Source organism: Nicotiana attenuata, unplaced genomic scaffold (genome assembly GCF_001879085.1).
Source record: "Nicotiana attenuata strain UT unplaced genomic scaffold, NIATTr2, whole genome shotgun sequence".
Taxonomy (NCBI): Eukaryota; Viridiplantae; Streptophyta; class Magnoliopsida; order Solanales; family Solanaceae; genus Nicotiana; species Nicotiana attenuata.
This window is the reverse complement of record NW_017670265.1, coordinates 894,340-919,521: the sequence shown is the minus strand read 5'-3', so window position 1 is coordinate 919,521 and position 25,182 is coordinate 894,340. Positions and strand designations below refer to the sequence as shown.

At 45.2% G+C, this 25,182-nt stretch overlaps 1 pseudogene; it reads left to right on the top strand.

Annotated features, from left to right (window-relative positions):
• The first annotated feature begins 221 nt into the window (after positions 1-221).
• LOC109236933 lies at positions 222-24,800 on the top strand (annotated as a pseudogene).
• The last annotated feature ends 382 nt before the right edge of the window (positions 24,801-25,182 follow it).

The window sequence follows — 25,182 nt, the reverse complement described above, 5'->3', positions numbered from 1 at the left end:
TGATTCTAGGCCTTCAGGAAGCTTTGGCTCAGATACTGACTGTGTGCACTAGCCTCACTCAAGGGATTTCTGTTCAGACCGCACCAGCCACTTCTCAGGCCGGGGGAGGTACTCAGACTCTCGCCGCTCGTACTCTAGAGCAGGTGATACAGGGACTTCAGACACCGAAGGTACTACCAGCCCAGCTAGTTGTAGTTGCTCAAGCCTAGGTGGGTCCCGTTATGAGTGATGATGAGCAGAAGAGACTTGAGAGATTTTGGAGACTCCAGCCTCCATCATTTAGTGGGGCTGAGTCGGAGGATGCCCAGGACTTCTTGGATAGGTGCCAGCGGATCATTCGTACGGCGGATATTCTGGAGACCAGTGGGGTCTCATTTACTACTTTTCAGTTTACTGGGGCTACCTTCAGATGGTGGGAAGCCTAAGAGAGGAGCAGGACTGTCGGTGCTGCACCACTTTCATGGCATGAGTTCTCTGTCCTCTTCTTGGAGAAGTTTGTGCCACAGACCCGCAGGGAGGAGCTGCGTAGGCAGTTCAAGCAGCTATATCAGGAGGGGTCAGACTATGACTTCTACACCAGTTACTTCACCACCCGCCCAACCAGCTCGAGGTGGGGCCCAGGCAGCTAGAGGTTGCCCTAGAGGGGGGGGGGGGGCGATCAGGTGGCGGTCAGTCCTGATTCTATGCTATTCTTGCCAGGCCAGATGCTGTCGCTTCAGATGCAATGATCATAATTATTGTCTCAGTGTGCCACAGAGATACTTCCACATTATTTGACCCTACTTCTACTTATTCCTATGTATCATCCTACTTTACTCGTTATTTGGATATGCCATGTGAGTCCTTAGTTTCACCTGTTCATGTCTCTACGCTGGTGGGAGATACTATTATTGTAGATCATGTATATCGGTCGTGTGTAGTAACTATTACGGAATTGGAGACCAGAGTTGATCTCTTATTGCGTAGTATAGTCGATTTTGACGTGATCTTGGGTATGGATTGGCTGTCTCCATGTCATGCTATTATGGATTGTCACGCTAAGACCGTGATGTTGGCGATGCTAGATTTTCCAAGGATCGAGTGGAGAGGTTCTCTAGATTATGTCCCTAGTAGGGTGATCTCTTATTTGAAGGCACACCGAATGGTTGGGAAGGGGTGTCTGTCGTATTTGGCCTTTGTGAGGGGTGGATGCTGATACCCCTATTATTGATTCTGTTCCGATGGTGTGAGACTTTTCGAATGTGTTTCTTGCAGACCTACCGCCCGACAGGGATATTGACTTTGGTATTGACTTGGTGTCGGGCACTCAGCCAATTTTATTCCTCTATATTGTATGGCACCAGCTGAGTTGAAGGAATTGAAAGAGCAGCTTCAGGAACTTCTTGATAAGGGGTTTATTAGGCCTAGTGTGTCGCCTTGGGGTGCACTGGTTCTGTTTGTGAAGAAGAAGGATGGTACCATGCGGATGTGCATCGATTATAGGTAGTTGAACAAAGTTACAATCGAGAACAAGTATCCTTTATCGCGCATTGATGATCTATTTGACCAGCTTCAGGGAGCGAGGGTGTTCTGCAAGATTGATTTGAGGTCTGCTTATCACTAGTTGAAGATTCGGGACTCGGATATTCTAATGACTGTATTCAGGACCTGTTATGGTCATTATGAGTTCCTTGTGGTATCTTTTGGGTTGACCAACGCCCCAGCAACATTCATGCACTTGATGAACAGTGTATTTCAGCCATATCTCAACTCGTTTGTCATAGTATTCATTGATGATATCCTGGTGTACTCACGTAGCCAGGAGGAGCATACCCAATATTTGAGGATTGTACTACAGCGGTTGAGGGAGGAGAAACTTTATGCCAAGTTCTCCAAGTGTGAGTTTTGGCTTAGTGCAGTGGCTTTCTTGGGGCACGTGGCGTCCAGTGAAGGGATTAAGGTTGATCCAAAGAAGATAGAGGCGGTTCAGAGTTGGCTCAAACCGTCCTCAGCTACTGAGATTAAGAGCTTTCTGGTCTATTGTAGCACCTTTGACCAAGCTGACCTAGAAGGGTGCTCCATTCAGGTGGTCGGATGAGTGTGAGGAGAGCTTTCGGAAGCTCAAGACTGCCTTGACCACAACTCCAGTTCTAGTTTTGCCTTCAGCTTCTAGCTCTTATACAGTGTATTGTGATACTTCTTGAATCGGTATTGGGTGTGTCTTGATGTAGGAGGGTAGAGTGATTACTTATGCTTCACGTCAGTTGAAGCCCCATGAGAAGAACTACTCTGTTTATGATTTGGAGTTGGCTACCATCGTCCATGCATTAAAGATTTGGAGGCATTATCTTTACGGTGTGTCTTGTGAGCTATTGATGGATCATCGGAGTCTCCAGCACTTGTTGAAACAGAAGGATCTAAATTTGACGTAGCGGAGATAGTTGAAGCTGCTAAAGAACTATAATATTACCATTCTGTATCATCCCGGGAAAGCCAATGTGGTGGTCGGTGCCTTGAGTAGAAAGGCGGTGAATATGGGTAGGCTTGCATTTGTTCCAGTTGGTCAGAGACCGTTTGCAGTTTATGTTTAGGCCTTGGCGAACCAGTTCGTAAGATTAGACATTTTGGAGCCCAGTCGGGTTCTATATTGTGTGGTTTCTCGGTCTTCCTTATATGATCGCATCAGAGAGCGCCAGTATGACGATCCCCATTTGCTTGTCCTTAAGGACAGAGTTCCCCACGGTGATGCCAAGGATATTACTATTGGGGATGATGGGGTGTTGAGGATGCAGCGACGGATTTGTGTGCCCAATGTAGATGGGTTACATGAGTTGATTCTTGAGGAGGCCCACAGTTCGCGGTATTCCATCTATCCGGGTGCCGCGAAGATGTACCAGGACTTGAGGCAGCACTAGTGGTGGAGGAGGATGAAGAAGGATATAGTGGGGTTTGTAGCTCGGTGCCTAAATTGTCTGTAGGTGAAGTATGAGCATCAGAGACCATGCGGATTGCTTCAGAGGGTTGAGATTCCGGAGTGGAAATGGGAGTGTATCACCATGGATTTTGTAGTTGGGCTCCCACGGACATCGAGGAAGTTTGATGCTATTTGGGTGATTATGGATCAATTGACCAAGTTCAAGCACTTCATTCCACTTGTGACTACTTATTCCTCAGAACAATTGGCTGAGATCTACATCCGCGAGATTGTTCGCCTTCACAGTGTGCTGGTGTCCATCATTTCAGTTGAGTCACGCAATTTACATTGCAGTTTTGGAGAGCAGTGTAGCGAGAGTTGGGAACAAAGGTTGAGATGAGTACAACATTTCACCCTTTGACGGACGGGTAGTCCGAGCGCACTATTAAGATATTAGAGAATATGCTTCACGTGTGTGTCATAGATTTTGCGTAGGATCAGTTCCTGCCACTCGCAGAGTTTGCCTACAATAACAGCTACCAATCGAGCATTCAGATGGATCCATATGAAGCTTTGTATGGGAGACGGTGTCGGTCACTGGTAGGGTGGTTTGAGGTGGGTGAGGCTAGGCTATTGGGTACCGACTTGGTTCAGGATGCTTTGGAGAAGGTTAAATTGATTCAGGATCGGTTTTGCATGGCGCAGTCTAGATAGAAGAGTTACGCCGATTAGAAGGTTCGTGATGTTGCTTACATGGTTGGGGAGAAGGTAATGCTCAAGGTTTCACCCATGAAGGGTGTTATGAGATTCGGGAAGAAGAACAAGTTGATCCCTCGGTATATTGGGCCGTTTGAGGTGCTTTAGAGGATTGGAGAGGTGGCTTACAAGCTTGCCTTGCCGCCAAGTCTGTCGAGTGTTCATCCAGTATTTCACGTTTCTATGTTCTGGAAGTATGTCGGTGTTCCGTCTCTTTTTTTGGATTTCAGCACAGTTCAGTTGGATGGTGATTTGACTTATAATGTGGAGCCGATGGTTATTTTAGATCGGTAGGTTCAAGGGTTGAGATCTAAAGATATAGCTTCACTGAAGGTGCAATGGAGAGGTCAGCCAGTTGAGGAGGCTACGTGGGAGACCGAGCGGGACACGCGGAGCAGATATCCATGCCTATTTGAGACTCCAGTTATGTTTCTAGACCCATTCGAGGACGAACATTTGTTTATGAGGGGGAGAATGTAACAACCAGGCCGGTCGTTTTGAGTGTTGTAGCCTCGCTCCCCTATTTACTGCTCATGTTATACTTATTAGTTGCTATGTAACTTACGGTGGTAGTTGTTTCGGTTCCGGGGATGTTTCGGAATGAGATGAGACACTTTGTCTCAAGGTTAGAAGCTTAAGTCAAAAAGGTTGGTCGGATGCTGACTTATGTGTGAATGGCTCCTAAATGGAGTTTTGATGATTCTGATAGCTCCGTTGGGTGGTTTAGGACTTAGGAGTGTGTCTGGATAGTGATTTGGAGGTTAGTAGCTTAGTTAGCCTTGAAATGACGAATGTTGGAAAATTAGAAGTTTTGGAGATTGAGAAGTTTGACCGAGAGTTGACTTTGTGGTTACTGGGCTTGGATTTTGGTTCCGGGAGTTGGAGTAGGTCGGTTGTGTCAATTATTACTTGTGAGCAAAATTTGAGGTTAATCGGACTTGATTTGATAGGTTTCGGCACCGATTGTAGAAGTTGGAATTTTCTAGTTTTTATTAGGCTTGAATTGGGGTGCGGTTCGTATTTTGATGTGGTTTGAGGGCTCGACTAAGTTCGTATCGGGTTTTAGGAACTGTTGGTATATTTGGTTGAGGTCCTGGGGGCCTCGGGAATGATTCGGATTGAAATCGGTTTAGATTTTGAAATTTTGGAAGAGCTAGTGTGATCAGGTCTAGTGCAACCGCACCTGCGAGGGATAAGTCGGAGGTGCAGAGCCGCAGAAGCGGCCATGAGGTTGCAGATACGGTTCTGGGCAAGTTGGGGTGTCTGAGCAGGTGCAAGGAAAAATTCCGCACTTGCAATCTCGCAGATACAGAAGGTTGGTCGCAGAAGCGGAAAGAAAGGGGCCCGAGTGGTTGGTCCGCAGAAGCGGATGGTTTTGTGCAGAAGCGCACTCGCGGGAGCGGGATTTGGACCGCAGAAGTGGTTCGTTGGCCCTTAAGTGACTTCAGGTGATGCGGATTTTTGACCGCAGAAGGGTATTTTTGGACCGCAGAAGCAGAATCCTTAGGCAGAATATTTAATTCGAGGGTTTCATGATTTCTCTCATTTTAGACTTTCCAATCTCGGACTAAGGTGATTTTTGAGAGGGATTTCGAGAGATAAGTCGCTTGTGATCATCTTTATTAAATAATCTTGTTTCCCCATTGAATTTCCCACCTAGTTTGTGTGTTTTGAGGTGGAATTTGGGAGTTTTAGGCTAGGGATTTGGAGAGTTTAATTTGGGGATTTGAGTGGTGATCCGATATCAGAATTTGGTAAATATGGTATGGTTGGACTCGTGGTTCAATGTGCTTTCGAATTTTTGTGACTTTCATCGAATTCCGAAACTTGGGTCGGGGTCGACTTTTAATTAAGAACTTAGCATTTTCATATAGAATTGATTCCTTTAGCTCGTGTTGATTGTATCGAATTGTTTGTGGCTAGATTCGAGGCATTCGGAGGCCGATTCGCGAGGCATGGGCTTATTGGAGTGGGGATTTTCACGGTTTGAGGTAAGTAACACTTCTAAATTTAGTTATGAGGGTATGAAACCTCGAATTATGTGTTATATGATTGGTGTTGAGGTGACACACATGCTAGGTGATGGGCGTGTGGGCGTGCACCGTAGGAATTGTGACTTGGTCAATTCCATGGAACTATATAGTTGAATAATCTTATTGTTATCCGTATATTCTCCATGTGTTAGAGAAATGCGCTGCAAGTAATGTTAGAAATCATGCTTAGGCTATATGTTGGTACTGTTGGGACCCACAGAGGTCACATTTCATGTTGAATTATTTGCTTAATTTGAAATCATGCACTCAGTCACAACTATTATTTGCATATCATATCTCAATCTCTGTTGCCATTTATTTATACATTATATCATCATTGTTTGGGCTGATTATCATGATTCTTGTGAGCCCGAGAGACTGGAGATTTTGATGACTAAGTGAGGCCGATGGCCTGATTGTAAGGATATTATGAGATTCGGCTGTACGTTGCAGCATGTTTGTTTGATTTGTGCCATGATTGGCTTATTATAGCGCTTGGGCTGGAATTGCCTCTCCGGAGTCTGCACAACCACAGTGAGTGCATGTACCTACTAAGTGCGAGTGTGAGTACTGAGCGCGAGTGCTAAGTGATTTGGAGGACTGAGTGACTGTGAGGATGGAGTGATTGTGAGGAATGAGTGACTGTGAGGATGGAGTGAATGGGAGGACTGTGATTGATACTCTGAGAGTATGCATATGATTTCATCACTGTTTGTACTTCAGTTGGCATACATAATTGACATGTAGATATCGAGATGTACCATATCTTGTTTCAATTGAACATGACATATTTTACCTGTTTGAGCTTTAACTATTTAACTTGGAAGCATGTCTACATTTTTGTACTGTAATTTGGTAGTTGAACTGTAACTGCGAAGCTCGTCACTGCTTTCAGGCCAATAGTTAGACTTGTTACTTACTGGGTTAGTTGTACTCCCGCTACACCCTGCACTTCGTGTGCAGATTCAGGTGTATCCGGACATGGTGGTTGCTGATTCTCAGAGTTTACTGTCATTCGGAGATATCCGAGGTAGCTGCCCTGGCGTCTACAGACCTTGACTCTCCTCCTCTATCCCTCAGACTTATTTATTCAGTTTCAGTTTTCTTAGATAGTATTTCAGAATTGTATTGTAGAGATGCTCATGTACTCAGTGACACGCGATTTTTGGGAAACTTCTGTATTTGGTTGCGATGGTTTTATCAGTTTTACGAGATTTTTATTTATTTAAACCTATTTTCGCATATCTTAAATTTAAAAGTGTTGGAATTGTCTGAGTAGTCGGCTTGCCTAGTACCATGATAGGCTCCATCACTACAGGTTGAGTGTTGGGACGTGACAAGCGTTAATGCTTTTTGTTGGTTGGTTTCCTTGTCATAAAGCGACGTCAAAATTGGCTTGGTTTCAAGATGTATAATCTATGTTGAATCACCATTTGGCAGGATTACTAGGACTTGGGTCTCTCTCCTGGCGGGGCATCAAGTACATGTATCTTTACCGATTAATCAATTTCTAAACGTTGGAGTAGATCCTAAAGAGATACCACTTCCTCATGAATTTATCTTGAATCGAGATCTTTTAGCTCAATTTTATCCCAGTTTTGCCAAGGGAGAAAACCCATTTTTCACCTTGAATTGGTCAAAATATGCGGATTTTCTTACTTTTCGTGGAGGATTAGATCCAGTAACTAGGGGTCTGTGGCTGACTGATATTGCCCATCACTATTTAGCTATTGCAATTCTTTTCCTTATAGCGGGTCACATGTATAGGACCTACTGGGGTATTGGTCATGGAATATTAGAGAAGCTCATAAAGGTCCATTTATGGGATAGTGCCATAAAGGCCTATATGAGATCCTAACAACGTCATGGCATGCTCAATTATCTCATAGCTATGTTAGGCTCTTTAACCATTGTTGTAGCTCACCATATGTATTCCATGCCCCCTTATCTGTATCTAGATACAGGCTGTGGTACAAAACTGTCATTGTTCATACATCACATGTGGATTAGTGGATTTCTCATAGTTGGTGCTGCCGCGCATGCGTCCATTTTTATGGTAAGAGATTATGATCCAACTACTCAGTACAACAATCTATTAGATCGTGTCCTTAGACATCGTGATGCAATCATATCCCATCTCAACTGGGCATGTATATTTCTAGGCTTTCACAGTTTTGGTTTGTATATTCATAATGATACCATGAGTGTTTTGGGGCATCCTCAAGATATGTTTTCAGATACCGCTATACAATTACAATCTGTTTTTGCTCAATGGATACAAAACACACATGCTTTAGCACCCAGCGCAACGGCTCCTGGTGCAACAACAAGTACCAGTTTAACTTGGGGGTGGTGATTTAGTGGCAGTGGGTGGCAAGGTGGCTTTTTTGCCTATTCCATTAGGAACCACAGATGTCATGTTACATCAGATTCATGCATTTACGATTCATGTGACGGTATTGATACTCTTGAGGGGTGTTCTATTTGCTTGTAGTTCCCGTTTGATACCGGATTGTGACGACCTAACCCCTCGTCACGTGTGTTATCGCCCCGTTTCCCCCATTTTCTATTTCTTTATGCTTCAGTATCAGTATAAGATGTGTTAGAGTTGATTTGGATTGGTTCTAGAAGGAAATGAGTCACTTAGCCTCTTTAAGGAAGGTTTGTTTTGGAAAAGCCAACCGGACGTTGACTTTTGTGTTAGAGGGATCGAATATGAATTCCGATGATTTGGTTAGCTTCGGGGGATGATTTGTGACTTAGGAGTGTGATCAAAAGTGATTTTGGAGGTCCGGAGTAGAATTAGGCTTGAATTGGCAAAGTTAGGATTTTGGCGAATTCCGGTCGATAGGTGAGATTTTGATCCGGGGGTCGGAATGGAATTTCGAGAGTTGCAGTAGCCTCGTCAGGTGATTTGGGATGTGTGTGCAAAATTTCAGGTCATTCGGAGGTATTTTGGTTGGATTTTTGATCGAATGCGTGTTTCGGAAGTTTTGGAAGAACTTAGGCTTGAATTCGATGAGAAATGATGGTTTTAGTGTTGTTTGAGATATTTTGATGATTGGAGGAAGTTTGAATAAGGTATTGGATCATGTTTGTGTTTTTGGTTGAGGTCCCGGGGGCCTCGGGGTGATTTCGGATGGCTAACGGGATGAAAATTGAAGTTTGGAGATTGCAGGTCTGCTGGTATCTGGTATTTTCGCACCTGCGGTTGTGGGACCGCAGGTGCGGTTGCGCAGAAGCGAAGGGAGGATCGCAGAAGCGAATTTCGGGCCTGAGTGCTGTTTCCGCAGAAGCGGTTGGGGGAGCCGCAGATGTGGAAGAGTGACCGCAGAAGCGGTTTTGGATTTTCAAAGAGATGCCGCAGAAGCAGATAATTACCGCAGATGCGGTAGTCGCAGAAGCGACAAAGGTACCGCAGATGCGGAAACAACTGATCAGAAGAGGTTTTTATTTCCTTCGCGAATTTTGAAGGAGTTCATATTTTTAACTTCGGACTTGGGGAGTTTTTGGGCGATTTTGAAGAGGAAATTCAAGGACTTCGATCAGGCAAGCATCCTTGGACTTAGAACACGATTTTATCATGCAAATACATGAAATTAGACTGAAAACTCAAGGAATTAAGCTCAAAAATGGTGGTTTAGGGCTTGAAACCTAAGAGAACAAAAATGGGAATTTGAGGGGTCATTTGTACTCCGATTTTGGTGTTCTTTATATGTATAGACTCGTGGCGAGATAAGGAATCCGTTGATGATAAATTTACTGATTTTCGAGAAATGGGCCCGGGGCTCGGGTTTTTGCTAATTTCGGGAATTTCACTATTTTTCGATTGTTTTCGATTGGGTATTGTCCCACTAGCATATTGTGACGTATTCGTTGTGGTTTTTGTCAGATTCGACGCACGAGGAGGTTAATTTGAAAGGCAAGGGCATAGCAAGCTAGGACTTTGGCCAGCTTGAGGTTAGTAATAAATGTAAATGCTGTGTTGAGGGTTTGAAACCTCGAATTTGCACATTGTAGTGCTATGTTGAGGTGACTTGCACGCCGGATAACGGGCGTGGGGTAGAGCACCGTCGGGGATTGTGACTTGGTCCGTCCCACTTAATAAAATTACTACCTAATTGATTGTAGTTTTGTGATATCCTTATAAAAATGGATTAATTGTCATAATTGGGCTTCGTGCCAACTACTTGAATCCTTCAGGGATTATTTTACTGGTTTCTTACCATATTTCTAGATATTGAACTCAGTCCTGGTATTTAACACTGTTTTGTAAACTCAGCCATTTTTCTAAAAGTAGAAACTAAAGTAATATTTTTAAATGAAGTTTGGGCTGAATATTTTTATTTTATTGTGCCGAAAGGCTTATGTGATTTTGGACTGAGTATGGGATCGGGCTGCACGCCGCAGTGGAATGATAATGATATTGATATGAGGCCAAGGGCCTGATTGAGGCCACGAGATGGCTTATTATTGCGCTTGGGCCGTAAGGGGCCCCTCCCGGAGTCTGCACACCCCCAGTGAGCGCCGTCGACGTTAAATAAATGGAGTGGGCTGCACGCCGCAGCGGGGTACTGGAGAGTACCGGTTTATGTGTTGCATTGCATATTTTAATTGTCATCTATTCTTTATCTGTTGTGGTATTATTATAATTGTCTTTGCTGTTTTACTGTATTTATAGCTTTACTTTGTGTTTATTTGGGATTTCTTATCCTCAGACTTTATTTATATTTATTACTTTCTGGGTTGTAAGTACTCACAATACTCCATGCACCTTGTGTGCAGATCCAGGTGCACCACAGGGTGAGTGAGGATTTGTTTAGCTGAGCAGCAGTATCCGGGAGTATCGNAGAGATTTATATTCGGGAGATAGTTCGATTGCATGGTGTCCCAGTTTCCATCATATCAGATTGGGGCACTCAGTTCACCTCTCAGTTTTGGAAGGCTGTTCAGCGAGAGTTGGGTACTCAGGTACAGTTGAGCACAGCTTTTCACCCTCAGACGGACGGGCAGTCCGAGCGCACCATTCAGATATTGGAGGATATGTTACGTGCCTGTGTTATTGATTTTGGAGGATCATGGGATCGGTTTCTACCGCTTGTAGAGTTTGCCTACAACAATAGCTATCAGTCCAGCATTCAGATGGCACCGTATGAGGCCTTGTATGGGAGGCGGTGTAGATCTCGAGTTGGTTGGTTCAAGCCCGGGGAGGCTAGATTGTTGGGGACAGATTTGGTTCAGGATGCATTGGAGAAGGTGAAGGTGATTCAGGAGAGACTTCGTACAGCACAATCGAGACAGAAAAGTTATGCAGACAGGAAGGTCCGAGATGTATCGTATATGATTGGTGAGAAAGTCTTACTGAAGGTTTCACCCACAAAGGGTGCTATGAGATTCGGGAAGAAAGGGAAGTTGACTCTGCGGTTCATTGGGCCTTTTGAGGTACTTAGAAGGATCGGGGAGGTGGCTTATGAGCTTGCCTTGCCACCTAGCTTGTCGGGCGTGCATCCAAATTTTCATGTGTCTATGCTCCGGAAGTACATTGGGGACCCGTCCCGTGTTCTAGATTTCAGTACAGTTCAGCTGGAGGGTGACTTGACTTATGAGGTAGAGCCAGCAGCCATTTTGGATCGTCAGGTTCGGAAGTTGAGGTCAAAGGATGTTGCTTCGGTGAAAGTGCAGTGGAGAGGTTGGCCCGTGGAGGAGGCTACCTGGGAGACCGAGCGGGAGATGCGGTGCAGATACCCTCACCTATTTGAGGCATCAGGTGTGTTTCTTGACTCGCTCGAGGACGAGCGTTTGTTTAAGTTGGGGAGGATGTGACGACCCAACCCGTCGTCACGTGTGTTACAGCCCCGTTTCCCCCATTTTCTATTTCTTTATGCTTTAGTATCAGTATTAGATGTGTTAGAGTTGATTTGGATTGGTTCTAGAAGGAAATGAGTCACTTAGCCTCTTTAAGGAAGGTTTGTTTTGGAAAAGTCAACCGGACGTTGACTTTTGTGTTAGAGGGTTCGATATGAATTCCGATGATTTGGTTAGCTTCGGGGGATGATTTGTGACTTAGGAGTGTGATCAAAAGTGATTTTGGAGGTCCGGAGTAGAATTAGGCTTGAATTGGCAAAGTTAGGATTTTGGCGAATTCCGGTCGATAGGTGAGATTTTGATCCGGGGGTGGGAATGGAATTTCAAGAGTTGCAGTAGCTTCGTTAGGTGATTTGGGATGTGTGTGCAAAATTTCAGGTCATTCGGAGGTGTTTTGGTTGGGTTTTTGATCGAATGCGTGTTTCGGAAATTTTGGAAGAACTTAGGCTTGAATTCGATGAGAAATGATGGTTTTAGTGTTGTTTGAGATATTTTGATGATTGGAGGAAGTTTGAATAAGGTATTGGATCATGTTTGTGTTTTTGGTTGAGGTCCCGGGGGCCTCGGGGTGATTTCGGATGGCTAACGGGATGAAAATTGAAGTTTGGAGATTGCAGGTCTGCTGGTATCTGGTATTTTCGCACCTGCGGTTGTGGGACCGCAGGTGCGGTTGTGCAGAAGCGAAGGGAGGATCGCAGAAGCGAATTTCGGGCCTGAGTGCTGTTTCCGCAGAAGCGGTTGGGGGAGCCGCATCTGCGGAGCCGCAGATGCGGAAGAGTGACCGCAGAAGCGGTTTTTGATTTTTAAGGAGATGCCACAGAAGCGGATAATTACCGCAGATGCGGTAGTCGCAGAAGCGACAAAGGTACCGCAGATGCGGAAACAACTGATCAGAAGAGGTTTTTATTTCCTTCGCGAATTTTGAAGGAGTTCATATTTTTAACTTCGGACTTGGGGAGTTTTTGGGCGATTTTGAAGAGGAAATGCAAGGACTTCGATCAGGCAAGCATCCTTGGACTTAGAACACGATTTTATCATGCAAATACATGAAATTAGACTGAAAACTCAAGGAATTAAGGTCAAAAATGATGGTTTAGGGCTTGAAACCTAAGAGAACAAAAATGGGAATTTGAGGGGTCATTTGGACTCCGATTTTGGTGTTCTTTATATGTATAGACTCGTGGCGAGATAAGGAATCCGTTGATGATAAATTTACTGATTTTCGAGAAGTGGGCCCGGGGCTCGGGTTTTTGCTAATTTCGGGAATTTCACTATTTTTCGATTGTTTTCGATTGGGTATTGTCCCATTAGCATATTGTGACGTATTCGTTGTGGTTTTGGTCAGATTCGACGCACGAGGAGGTTAATTTGAAAGGCAAGGGCATAGCAAGCTAGGACTTTGGCCAGCTTGAGGTTAGTAATAAATGTAAATGCTGTGTTGAGTGTTTGAAACCCCGAATTTGCACATTGTAGTGCTATGTGAGGTGACTTGCACTCCGGATAACGGGCGTGGGGTAGAGCATCATCGGGGATTGTCCCGCTTAATAAAAATTACTACCTAATTTATTGTAGTTTCGTGATATCCTTAGAAAAATGGATTAATTGTCATAATTGGGCTTCGTGCCAACTACTTGAATCCTTCAGGGATTATTTTACTGGTTTCTTACCATATTTCTAGATATTAAACTCAGTCCTGGTATTTAACAGTGTTTTGTAAACTCAGCCATTTTCTAAAAGTAGAAACTAAAGTAATATTTTTAAATAAAGTTTGGGCTGAATATTTTTATATTATTGTGCCGAAAGGCTTATGTGAATTTTGGACTGAGTATGGGATCGGATTGCACGCCGCAGTGGTATAATAATGATATTGATATGAGGCCAAGGGCCTGTTTGATGCCACGAGATGGCTTATTATTGCGCTTGGGCCATAAGGGGCCCCTCCCGGAGTCTGCACACCCCCAGTGAGCGGCATCGACGTTAAATAAATGGAGCGGGCTACATGCCGCAGCGGGATACTGGAGAGTACCGGTTTATGTGTTGCATTGCATATTTTAATTGTCATTTATTCTTTATCTGTTGTGGTATTATTATAATTGTCTTCGCTGTTTTACTGTATTTATAGCTTTACCTTGTGTTTATTTGGTATTTCTTATCCTCAGACTTTATTTATATTTATTACTTTCTGGGTTGGAAGTACTCACAATACTCCCTGCACCTTGTGTGCAGATCCAGGTACACCACAGGGTGAGTGAGGATTTGTTTAGCTGAGCAGCAGTATCCTGGAGTATCGAGGTAGCTGCAGGGCGTTCGCAGCCTTTGTCTCTTCCATTTATCTTTATCCTTTTATTCCCATTTTTCCTAGACAGACTTGTGATAGGTGAATATTCTGTATTAGAGGCTCATGTTCGTGACACCAGATTCTGTGGGCTGATTAGTATTTTTATTTTGGGGTTTCGAATGTTAGAAATTATTTCAGAAATTCCGCATTTAATTTGGTATTTTAGTTGTGAATATTTATTTATCCTCGGTGATTAATCGGTCAAGGTTGTCTCAATGGTCGGGCTTGCCTAGCAGTGTGTTGGGCGCCATCACGACCGGGGTTGGGTCATGACAAGGTGGTATCAGAGCCTAGGTTACTTGGTCTCGCGAGTCATGAGCCGGTTTAGTAGAGTCTCGTGGATCGGTACGGAGACGTCTGTACTTATCCTCGAGAGGCTGCAGAACCTTTAGGAAATACTTCATATTCTTGAAACTCTTATCGTGCGGCTTTGTTGAACTGTGAACTAAATCTTTATTATTTCTACTCTCTCACAGATGGTGAGAACACGAGCTACCGAACGCGACGGACGACCACCAGTGCCACCTACTGAGGCCGCCAGAGGCCGTGGACGCGGTCGTGGTCGTGGCAGGGGTAGAGTAGCCGGGGCAGTACCTGCTAATCCGATAATTGCCCCAGCTCAGGACTAGGCTCCAGCGGTGGAGACTCCAGCAGCACCTACTCAGGCACCAGCTGTGCCTATTGTGATTCCGGGTCTTCAATAGACCTTGGCACAGATCTTGACAGTCTGTACTGGCTTGGCTCAGGCAGTTTCAGCCACCACAGCAGCAACAGCTACTTCCTTCGCGAATTTTGAAAGAGTTCATATTTTCACTTCGGACTTGGAGAGTTTTTGGGCGATTTTGAAGAGGAATTCAAGGACTTCGATCAGGTAAGAATTCTTGGACTTAGAACACGATTGCATGACGCAAATACATGAAATTAGACGGAAAAATCAAGGAATTAAACGTCAAAAATGGAGGTTAGGGCTTGAAACCTAAGAGAACAAAAATGGGAATTTGAGGGGTCATTTGGACTCCGATTTTGTTGTTCTTTATATGTATAGACTCGTGGCAAAATAAGGAATCCGTTGATGGTAAATTTACTGATTTTTGAGAAGTGGGCCCGGGGCTTGGGTTTTCGGGAATTTATCTATTTTTCGATTATTTTCGATTGGGTATTGTCCCATTAGCATATTGTGACGTATTCGTTGTGGATTTGGTCAGATTCGACGCGCGAGGAGGTTAATTCGAAAGGCAAGGGCATAGCAAGCTAGGACTTTGGCCAGCTTGAGGTTAGTAATAAATGTAAATGCTATGTTGAGGGTTTAAAACCCCGAATTTGCACAATTTAGTGCTATGTGAGGTGACTTGCGCGCCGGATAACGGGCGTGGGGTAGAGCATCATCGAGGATTGTGACTTGGTCCGTCCCGCTTAATAAAATTACCACCTAATTGATTGTAGATTAGTAACATCCTTATAAAAATGGATTAATTGTCATAATTGGGCTTTGTGCCAACTACTTGAATCCTTCAGGGATTATTTTTACTCGTTTCTTACCATATTTCTAGATATTGGACTCAGTCCTGGCATTTAACACTGTTTTGTAAATTCAGCCATTTTTCTAAAAGTAGAAACTAAAGTAATATTTTTAAATGAAGTTTGGGCTGAATATTTTTATATTATTGTGCCGAAAGGCTTATGTGATTTTGGATTGAGTAAGGGATCGGACTGCACGCCGCAGTGGTATGATATTGATATTGATATGAGGCCGAGGGCCTGTTTGATGCCACGATATGGCTTATTATTGCGCTTGGGCCGTAAGAGGCTCCTCCCAGAGTCTGCACACCCCAGTGAGCGCCGTCGACGTTAAATAAATGGATCGGGCTGCACGCCGCAGCGGGGTACTGGAGAGTACCGGTTTATGTGTTGCATTGCATATTTAATTGTCATTTATTCTTAATCTGATGTGACTTTATTATAATTGTTTTCAATGTTTACTGTATTATGTTATTGGTTCAGGTCGTAGTATTTATATATTTGCTTTGTGTTTATTTAGGATTTCTTATCCTCAGACTTTATTTATATTTATTACTTTCTGAGTTGGAAGTACTCACAATACTCCTGCACCTTGTGTGCAGATTCAGGTGCACCCACTGAGGCTGAGCGAGATCTTCTCCGCCTAGCATCGGGAGATTCAAGGTAGCTGCAAATTGGCGTTCGCAGTCCTGATCTTCCTTCTATTTTGTTTATTTGTTTTCCCACATTTCTAGAAAAATATTATGTAGTAGGTTAATACTCATGCATTAGAGGCTTAGACTTGTGACACCAGATTCTGTGGCTGGTTAGTATTTTATATTTTGGGTTTTCGAATGTTAGCATCTAATTCAGGATTTCGCATTTAATTTGGTATTTTAGTTGTGAAAATTTATTTATCCTCTGTGATTAATCGATTAAGGTTGTCTAAATGGTCGGGCTTGCCTAGCAGTGTGTTGGGCGCCATCACGACCGGGGTTGGGTCGTGACAAGGTGGTATCAGAGCCTAGGTTACTTGGTCTCGCGAGTCATGAGCCGGTTTAGTAGAGTCTCGTGGATCGGTACGGAGACGTCTGTACTTATCCTCGAGAGGCTGCAGAACCTTTAGGAAATACTTCATATTCTTGAAACTCTTGTCGTACGGTTTTGTTGAATTGCGAACTAAATCTTTGCTATTCTATTCTCTCACAGATGGTGAGTACACGAGCTACCGAACGTGACGGACGACCACCAGTGCCACCTACTGAGGCCGCCAGAGGCCGTGGACGCGGTCGTGGTCGTGGCAGGGGTAGAGTAGCCGGGGCAGCACCTGCTAATCCGATAATTGCCCCAGCTCAGGATCAGGCTCCAGCTGTGGAGACTCCAGCAGCACCTGCTCAGGCACCAGCTGTGCCTATTGTGATTCCGGGTCTTCAGGAGACCTTGGCACAGATCTTGACGGTCTGTACTGGCTTGGCTCAGGCAGTGTCAGCCACCACAGCAGCAGCAGCTACTTCACAGACCGGGGGAGGCAATCAGACCCCCGATGCCCGCACACCTGCGCAGGGAGTGCAGGGAGTGCAGGGGCTACAGACACCGGAGGCACCTCCAGCTCAGCAGGTTGCACCAGCTCAGGGTTTTGTGGTTCCAGCTATGCCAGACGATGAGCAGCGTCGTCTCGAGAGGTTTGGTAGACTCCAGCCTCCGACATTCGGTGGTGCTGAGGGCGAGGATGCCCAGAGTTTTCTTGACAGATGTCAGCGTATGCTCCGTACGGCAGGGATCCTCGAGTCGAGTGGTGTGGCATTTACTACATTTCAGTTCACGGGGGCTGCTCTTACTTGGTGGGAGGACTTTGAGAGGCGTAGGCCTGCCGGTGCAGCACCTCTGACTTGGCAGCAGTTCTCAGCTCTTTTTCTGGAGAAGTATATACCTCAGTCCCGCAGGGAAGAGTTGCGTAGGCAGTTTGAGTGGTTGACACAGGGAGATATGACAGTGACTCAGTACGAGATGAGGTTTTCCCAGCTGGCTCGTCATGCTACTTGGATGGTTCCATCAGATCGTGAGAGGATCAGGAGATTTGTGGATGGTCTTAACTACCATCTCCGTATTCTGATGACTAGAGAGAGAGTACTGGGTGCTACGTTTGAGGAGGTGGTGGATATCGCTCGTGAGATCGAGTCAGTTCGCCGTAGAGAGCGAGAGGAGAGGGAGGCTAAGAGGCCTCGTGGATCGCGTAGTTACAGTGGTGCTCCTTCGAGGGGTCAGTTCTAGCAGGGTAGAGGTCGCTCTTTCAGGCCTGCTCAGTCAGCTCGTCCAAAGTATCGTGGGGGATCTTCAGGCCGTGGTCATCATGGGCCCCAGCAGGGTCAGACTTCACTCAGCGCCCTCCCAGCTCAGAGTTCATCTCATGCCCCATCAGTTTAGGGTTCTTTCGCGCCAAGTGCATCTGCTAGTCACTCCGGAGCGAGGGGTTCCTGTCAGACCCCATCCCCAGTACCGGGCAGCTGTTATGAGTGCGGAGAGTTTGGTCACATGAAGAGGCAGTGCCCTCACCTTCATGGCAGACAGCATCAGCAGAGGAGTCAGCCCTCGACTTCTGCTCCAGTTACTTCATCACCCCCCCCCAGTCAGCTAAGGGTGGAGATCAGGCAGCCAGGGGTCATCCCAGAGGTGGAGATCGATCAGGCGGTGGCCAGGTTTGTTTCTATGCTATGCCGGGCAGGACAGATACCATTGCTTCAGACGCTGTCATTACAGGTATTGTTTCAGTCTGTCACAGAGACGCCTCAGTATTATTTGATCCTGGTTCTACCTATTCATATGAATCTTCATATTTTGCTCATCATTTGGGTACATCCCGAGGGTGTCTTGCCTTACCTGTTCATGTATCTACCCTGGTGGGCGACACTATTGTTGTAGACCACGTATTCCGGTCATGTTTGGTGACTATTGGGGGTCTGGAGACCCGAGTTGATTTATTGCTATTAAGCATGGTAGACTTCGATGTTATCCTGGGCATGGACTGGTTATCTCCGTGTCATGCTATTCTAGACTGTTATGCTAAGACAGTCACTTTGGCTATGCCGGGTGTACCGCGGATCGAGTGGCGTGGTGTGACTGACTATATTCCTAGCAGAGCTATTTCTTTCTTGAAGGCCCAGCGTATGGTTGGGAAGGGTTGTCTTTCCTATTTGGCGTTTGTGAGAGATATGGGAGCTGAGACTCCTAGCATTGAGTCTGTTCCCGTTGTGAGGGAGTTTCCCGATGTGTTTCCTGCAGACCTGCCGGGTATGCCGCCGGACAGGGATATTGATTTCGGTATTGACTTGGTGCCGGGCACTCAGCCCATTTCTATTCCACCATATCGTATGGCACCAGCGGAGTTGAAAGAATTGAAGGAGCAGCTTCAGGAGCTCCTGGATAAGGGGTTTATTCGGCCTAGTGTGTCACCTTGGGGTGCACCAGTTCTGTTCGTGAAGAAGAAGGATGGCATAATGAGAATGTGCATCGATTATAGGCAATTGAACAAGGTAACAATTAAGAACAAGTATCCCCTACCTCGCATTGATGATTTGTTTGACCAGCTTCAGGGAGCTAGGGTGTTCTCTAAGATTGATCTCCGTTCGGGTTATCACCAGCTACAGATCAGGGATTCAGATATTCATAAGACTGCTTTCAGGACTAGATATGGTCACTATGAATTTCTTGTCATGTCTTTCGGCCTGACCAATGCCCCAGCAGCGTTCATGCATCTGATGAACAGTATATTCCGGCCTTATCTGGATTCATTTGTCATAGTGTTCATTGATGATATCCTGGTATACTCGCGTAGTCAGGAGGAGCACGCGCAGCATTTGCGAGTTGTGTTGCAGAGATTAAGGGAGGAGAGGCTTTATGCAAAGTTCTCCAAGTGTGAGTTCTGGCTCGATTCAGTGGCTTTCTTGGTACATGTGGTGTCCAGCGAGGGAATTCAGGTTGATCCGAAGAAGATAGAGGCGGTGCAGAGTTGGCCTAGACCGACCTCAGCCACAGAGATTCGCAGCTTCCTTGGGTTGGCAGGTTACTATCGCCGGTTTGTGCAGGGTTTTTCCTCTATTGCATCGCCCTTGACCAAGTTGACTCAGAAGGGTGTCTCATTTGTATGGTCGGACGAGTGTGAGGAGAGCTTTCAGAAGCTCAAGACGGCTTTGACCATAGCTCCAGTGTTAGTTTTGCCATCAGCTTCAGGATCTTATACGGTATATTGCGATGCTTTGTGAGTTGGGATTGGTTGTGTTTTGATGCAGGAGGGTAGAGTTATTGCGTATGCTTCTCGTCAGTTGAAGCCCCATGAGTAGAACTACCCCGTCCATGATTTGGAGCTAGCTGCTATAGTTCATGCACTGAAGATTTGGAGGCATTACTTGTATGGCGTATCCTGTGAGGTATTCACTGATCATCGCAGTCTTCAGCACTTGTTCAAGCAAAAGGATCTTAATTTGAGGCAGCGTAGATGGTTGGAGTTACTTAAGGATTATGACATTACTATTCTGTATCACCCGGGGAAGGCCAATGTAGTGGCCGATGCTTTGAGCCGGAAGTCGGTGGGTATGGGGAGCTTGGCATACATTCCAGTTGAGGAGAGGCCATTTGCAGTTGATGTTCAGGCCTTGGCCAACCGATTTGTGAGATTAGATATTTCAGAGCCCAGTCGAGTGTTGGCTTGTGTGGTTTCTCGGTCTTCCTCGTATGAACGCATCAGGGAGTGACAGTATGATGATCCGCATTTTCTTGTCCTTAAGGACAGGGTTCAGCATGATGATGCCAGGGACGTGACTATTGGGGATGATGGTGTGTTGAGGATGCAGGGCCGGATTTGCATGCCCAACGTAGATGGGCTTCGAGAGTTGATATTAGAGGAGGCCCATTGCTCGCGGTATTCCATCCATCCGGGTGCCGCAAAGATGTATCAGGATCTTAGACAGCACTATTGGTGGCGGAGGATGAAGAGAGATATCATAGAGTATGTAGCTCGGTATCTTAATTGCCAGCAGGTGAAATATGAGCATCAGAGACCGGGTGGCTTGCATCAGCAGATGGTTATTCCCGAGTGGAAGTGGGAGAGGATCAATATGGATTTTGTTCCCGGACTCCCACGGACTTTCAAGAAATTTGACGCTATTTGGGTAATTGTGGACATGCTGATCAAGTCCGCGCACTTCATTCCAGTTTGTACTACTTATTCTTCAGAGCGGCTGGCAGAGATTTATATTCGGGAGATAGTTCGATTGCATGGTGTCCCAGTTTCCATCATATCAGATTGGGGCACTCAGTTCACCTCTCAGTTTTGGAAGGCTGTTCAGCGAGAGTTGGGTACTCAGGTACAGTTGAGCACAGCTTTTCACCCTCAGACGGACGGGCAGTCCGAGCGCACCATTCAGATATTGGAGGATATGTTACGTGCCTGTGTTATTGATTTTGGAGGATCATGGGATCGGTTTCTACCGCTTGTAGAGTTTGCCTACAACAATAGCTATCAGTCCAGCATTCAGATGGCACCGTATGAGGCCTTGTATGGGAGGCGGTGTAGATCTCGAGTTGGTTGGTTCAAGCCCGGGGAGGCTAGATTGTTGGGGACAGATTTGGTTCAGGATGCATTGGAGAAGGTGAAGGTGATTCAGGAGAGACTCCGTACAGCACAGTTGAGACAGAAGAGTTATGCAGACAGGAAGGTCCGAGATGTATCGTATATGATTGGTGAGAAAGTCTTACTGAAGGTTTCACCCACAAAGGGTGCTATGAGATTCGGGAAGAAAGGGAAGCTGAGTCCGCGGTTCATTGGGCCTTTTGAGGTACTTAGAAGGATCGGGGAGGTGGCTTATGAGCTTGCCTTGCCACCTAGCTTGTCGGGCGTGCATCCAGCTTTTCATGTGTCCATGCTCCGAAAGTACATTTGGGATCCGTCCCATGTTCTAGATTTCAGTACAGTTCAGCTGGAGGGTGACTTGACTTATGAGGTAGAGTCAGCAGCCATTTTGGATCGTCAGGTTCGGAAGTTGAGGTCAAAGGATGTTGCTTCGGTGAAAGTGCAGTGGAGAGGTCGGCCCGTGGAGGAGGCTACCTAGGAGACCGAGCGGGAGATGCAGAGCAGATACCCCTACCTATTTGAGGCATCAGGTATGTTTCTTGACTTGCTCGAGGACGAGCGTTTGTTTAAGTTGGGGAGGATGTGACGACCCAACCCGTCGTCACGTGTGTTACCGCCCCGTTTCCCCCATTTTCTATTTCCTTATGCTTCAGTATCAGTATTAGATGTGTTAGAGTTGATTTGGATTGGTTCTAGAAGGAAATGAATCACTTAGCCTCTTTAAGGAAGGTTTATTTTGGAAAAGTCAACCGGACGTTGACTTACGTGTTAGAGGGCTCGGATATGAATTCCGATGATTCGGTTAGCTTCGGGGGATGATTTGTGACTTAGGAGTGTGATCAGAAGTAATTTTGGAGGTCCAGTGTAGAATTAGGCTTGAATTGGCGAAGTTAGAATTTTGGCGAATTCCGGTTGATAGGTGAGAATTTGATCCGAGGGTCGGAATGGAATTCCGAGAGTTGCAGTAGCTTCGTTAGGTGATTTGGGATGTGTGTGCAAAATTTCAGGTCATTCGGAGGTGTTTTGGTAGGGTTTTAGATCGAAGGCGTGTTTTGGAAGAACTTAGCCTTGAATTCGATGAGGAATGATGGTTTTAGTGTTGTTTGAGGTGTTTTGATGATTGGAGCAAGTTTGAATAAGGTATTGGATCATGTTTGTGTTTTTGGTTGAGGTCCCGGGGGGCTCGGGGTGATTTCGGATGGCTAACGGGATGAAAATTGAAGTTGGAGATTGCAGATCACATCTGGTATCTGGTATTTCCGCATCTGCGGAAAGGAACCGCAGATGCGGTTGCGCAGGTGCGGAAATGGTCTTGGAAAGGAAGAACCGCATATGCGGAAGGGAATTCGCATCTGCGAAGCCGCAGATGCGGGGATGAGGTCGCAGAAGCGGACAGTGTGGACTTTGGGAATTTCCGCAGAAGCGGAAGAAGGCCGCAGGAGAGGAAGTCGCAGAAGCGACAACTGCACCGCAGATGCGGAAACAACTGATCAGAAGGGGTTTTATTTCCTTCGCGAATTTTGAAAGAGTTCATATTTTAACTTCGGACTTGGGGAGTTTTTGGGCGATTTTGAAGAGGAAATTCAAGGACTTCGATCAGGTAAGCATCCTTGGACTTAGAACACGATTTTATCATGCAAATACATGAAATTAGACTGAAAACTCAAGGAATTAAGGTCAAAAATGGTGGTTTAGGGCTTGAAACCTAAGAGAACAAAAATGGGAATTTGAGGGGTCATTTAGACTCCGATTTTGGTGTTCTTTATATGTATAGACTCGTGGCGAGATAAGGAATCCGTTGATGGTAAATTTACTGATTTTTGAGAAGTGGGCCCAGGGCTCGGGTTTTTGCTAATTTCGGGAATTTCACTATTTTTCGATTGTTTTCGATTGGGTATTGTCCCATTAGCATATTGTGACGTATTCGTTGTGGTTTTGGTCAGATTCGACGCACGAGGAGGTTAATTCGAAAGGCAAGGGCATAGCAAGCTAGGACTTTGACCAGCTTGAGGTTAGTAATAAATGTAAATGCTGTGTTGAGGGTTTGAAACCCCGAATTTGCACATTGTAGTGCTATGTTGAGGTGACTTGCACGCCGGATAACGGGCGTGGGGTAGAGCACCGTCGGGGATTGTGACTTGGTCCGTTCCACTTAATAAAATTACTACCTAATTGATTGTAGTTTTGTGATATCCTTATAAAAATGGATTAATTGTCATAATTGGGCTTCGTGCCAACTACTTGAATCCTTCAGGGATTATTTTACTGGTTTCTTACCATATTTCTAGATATTGAACTCAGTCCTGGTATTTAACACTGTTTTGTAAACTCAGCCATTTTTCTAAAAGTAGAAACTAACGTAATATTTTTAAATGAAGTTTGGGCTGAATATTTTTATTTTATTGTGCCGAAAGGCTTATGTGATTTTGGACTGAGTATGGGATCGGGCTGCACGCCGCAGTGGAATGATAATGATATTGATATGAGGCCAAGGGCCTGATTGAGGCCACGAGATGGCTTATTATTGCGCTTGGGCCGTAAGGGGCCCCTCCCGGAGTCTGCACACCCCCAGTGAGCGCCGTCGATGTTAAATAAATGGAGTGGGCTGCACGCCGCAGCGGGGTACTGGAGAGTACCGGTTTATGTGTTGCATTGCATATTTTAATTGTCATTTATTCTTTATCTGTAGTGGTATTATTATAATTGTCTTTGCTGTTTTACTGTATTTATAGCTTTACCTTGTGTTTATTTGGGATTTCTTATCCTCAGACTTTATTTATATTTATTACTTTCTGGGTTGGAAGTACTCACAATACTCCCTGCACCTTGTGTGCAGATCCAGGTACACCACAGGGTGAGTGAGGATTTGTTTAGCTGAGCAGCAGTATCCGGGAGTATCGAGGTAGCTGCAGGGCGTTCGCAGCCTTGATCTCTCCCATCTATCTTTATCCTTTTATTCGCATTTTTCCTAGACAGACTTGTGATAGGTGAATATTCTGTATTAGAGGCTCATGTTCGTGACACCAGATTCTGTGGGCTGATTAGTATTTTTATTTTGGGGTTTCGAATGTTAGAAATTATTTCAGAAATTCCGCATTTAATTTGGTATTTTAGTTATGAATATTTATTTATCCTCTATGATTAATCGGTCAAGGTTGTCTAAATGGTCGGGCTTGCCTAGCAGTGTGTTGGGCGCCATCACGACGGGGGTTGGGTCGTGACACGGATAAAGCAAGTCTTGGTTTTCGCTTTCCTTGTGATGGACCTGGAAAAGGGGGTACATATCAAATATCAGCCTGGGTTCATGTCTTCTTAGGACTGCTTTGGATGTACAATGCGATTTCGGTAGTAATATTCCATTTCAGTTGGAAAATTCAGTCAGATGTTTGGGGCAGTGTAAGTGATCAAGGGGTAGTAACTCATATCACGGGAGGAAGATTTGCACAAAGTTCTATTACTATTAATGGGTGGCTTCGAGATTTCTTATGGGCACATGCATCCCAGGTAATTCAGTCTTATGGTTCTTCATTATCTACATATGGCCTTTTCTTCCTAGGTTCTCATTTTGTCTGGGCTTTTAGTTTATTGTTTCTATTCAGTGGACGTGGTTACTGGCAAGAACTTATTGAATCCATCGTGTGGGCTCATAATAAATTAAAAGTTGCTCTTGCTACTCAGCCGAGAGCCTTGAGCATTACACAAGGACGTGCTGTAGGAGTAACCCATTACCTTCTGGGTGAAATTGCTACAAGACGGGCATTCTTCTTAGAAAGAATTATTGCCAAAGGATAATGGCTAGGAGGATTCGAAAAGCAATGTGGCATTACGATTTCCAAGGTTTAGCCGAGGCTTAGATCAGGACCCTACTACGCGTCGTATTTGGTTTGGTATTGTTACCGCACATGACTTCGAGAGTCATGATGATATTACTGAGGAACGTCTTTATCAGAATATTTTTGCTTCTCACTTCGGTCAATTAGCAATAATTTTTCTGTGGAATTCCAGAAATCTATTTCATGTATCTTGGCAAGGAAATTTTAAGTCAGGGGTGCATGACCCTTTACATGTAAAACCAATTGCTCATGCAATTTGGGATCCTTATTTGGTCAACAAGTTGTGGAAGCGTTTACTCGAGGGGGTGCTCTTGGCGCAGTGAATATCGCTTATTCTGGTT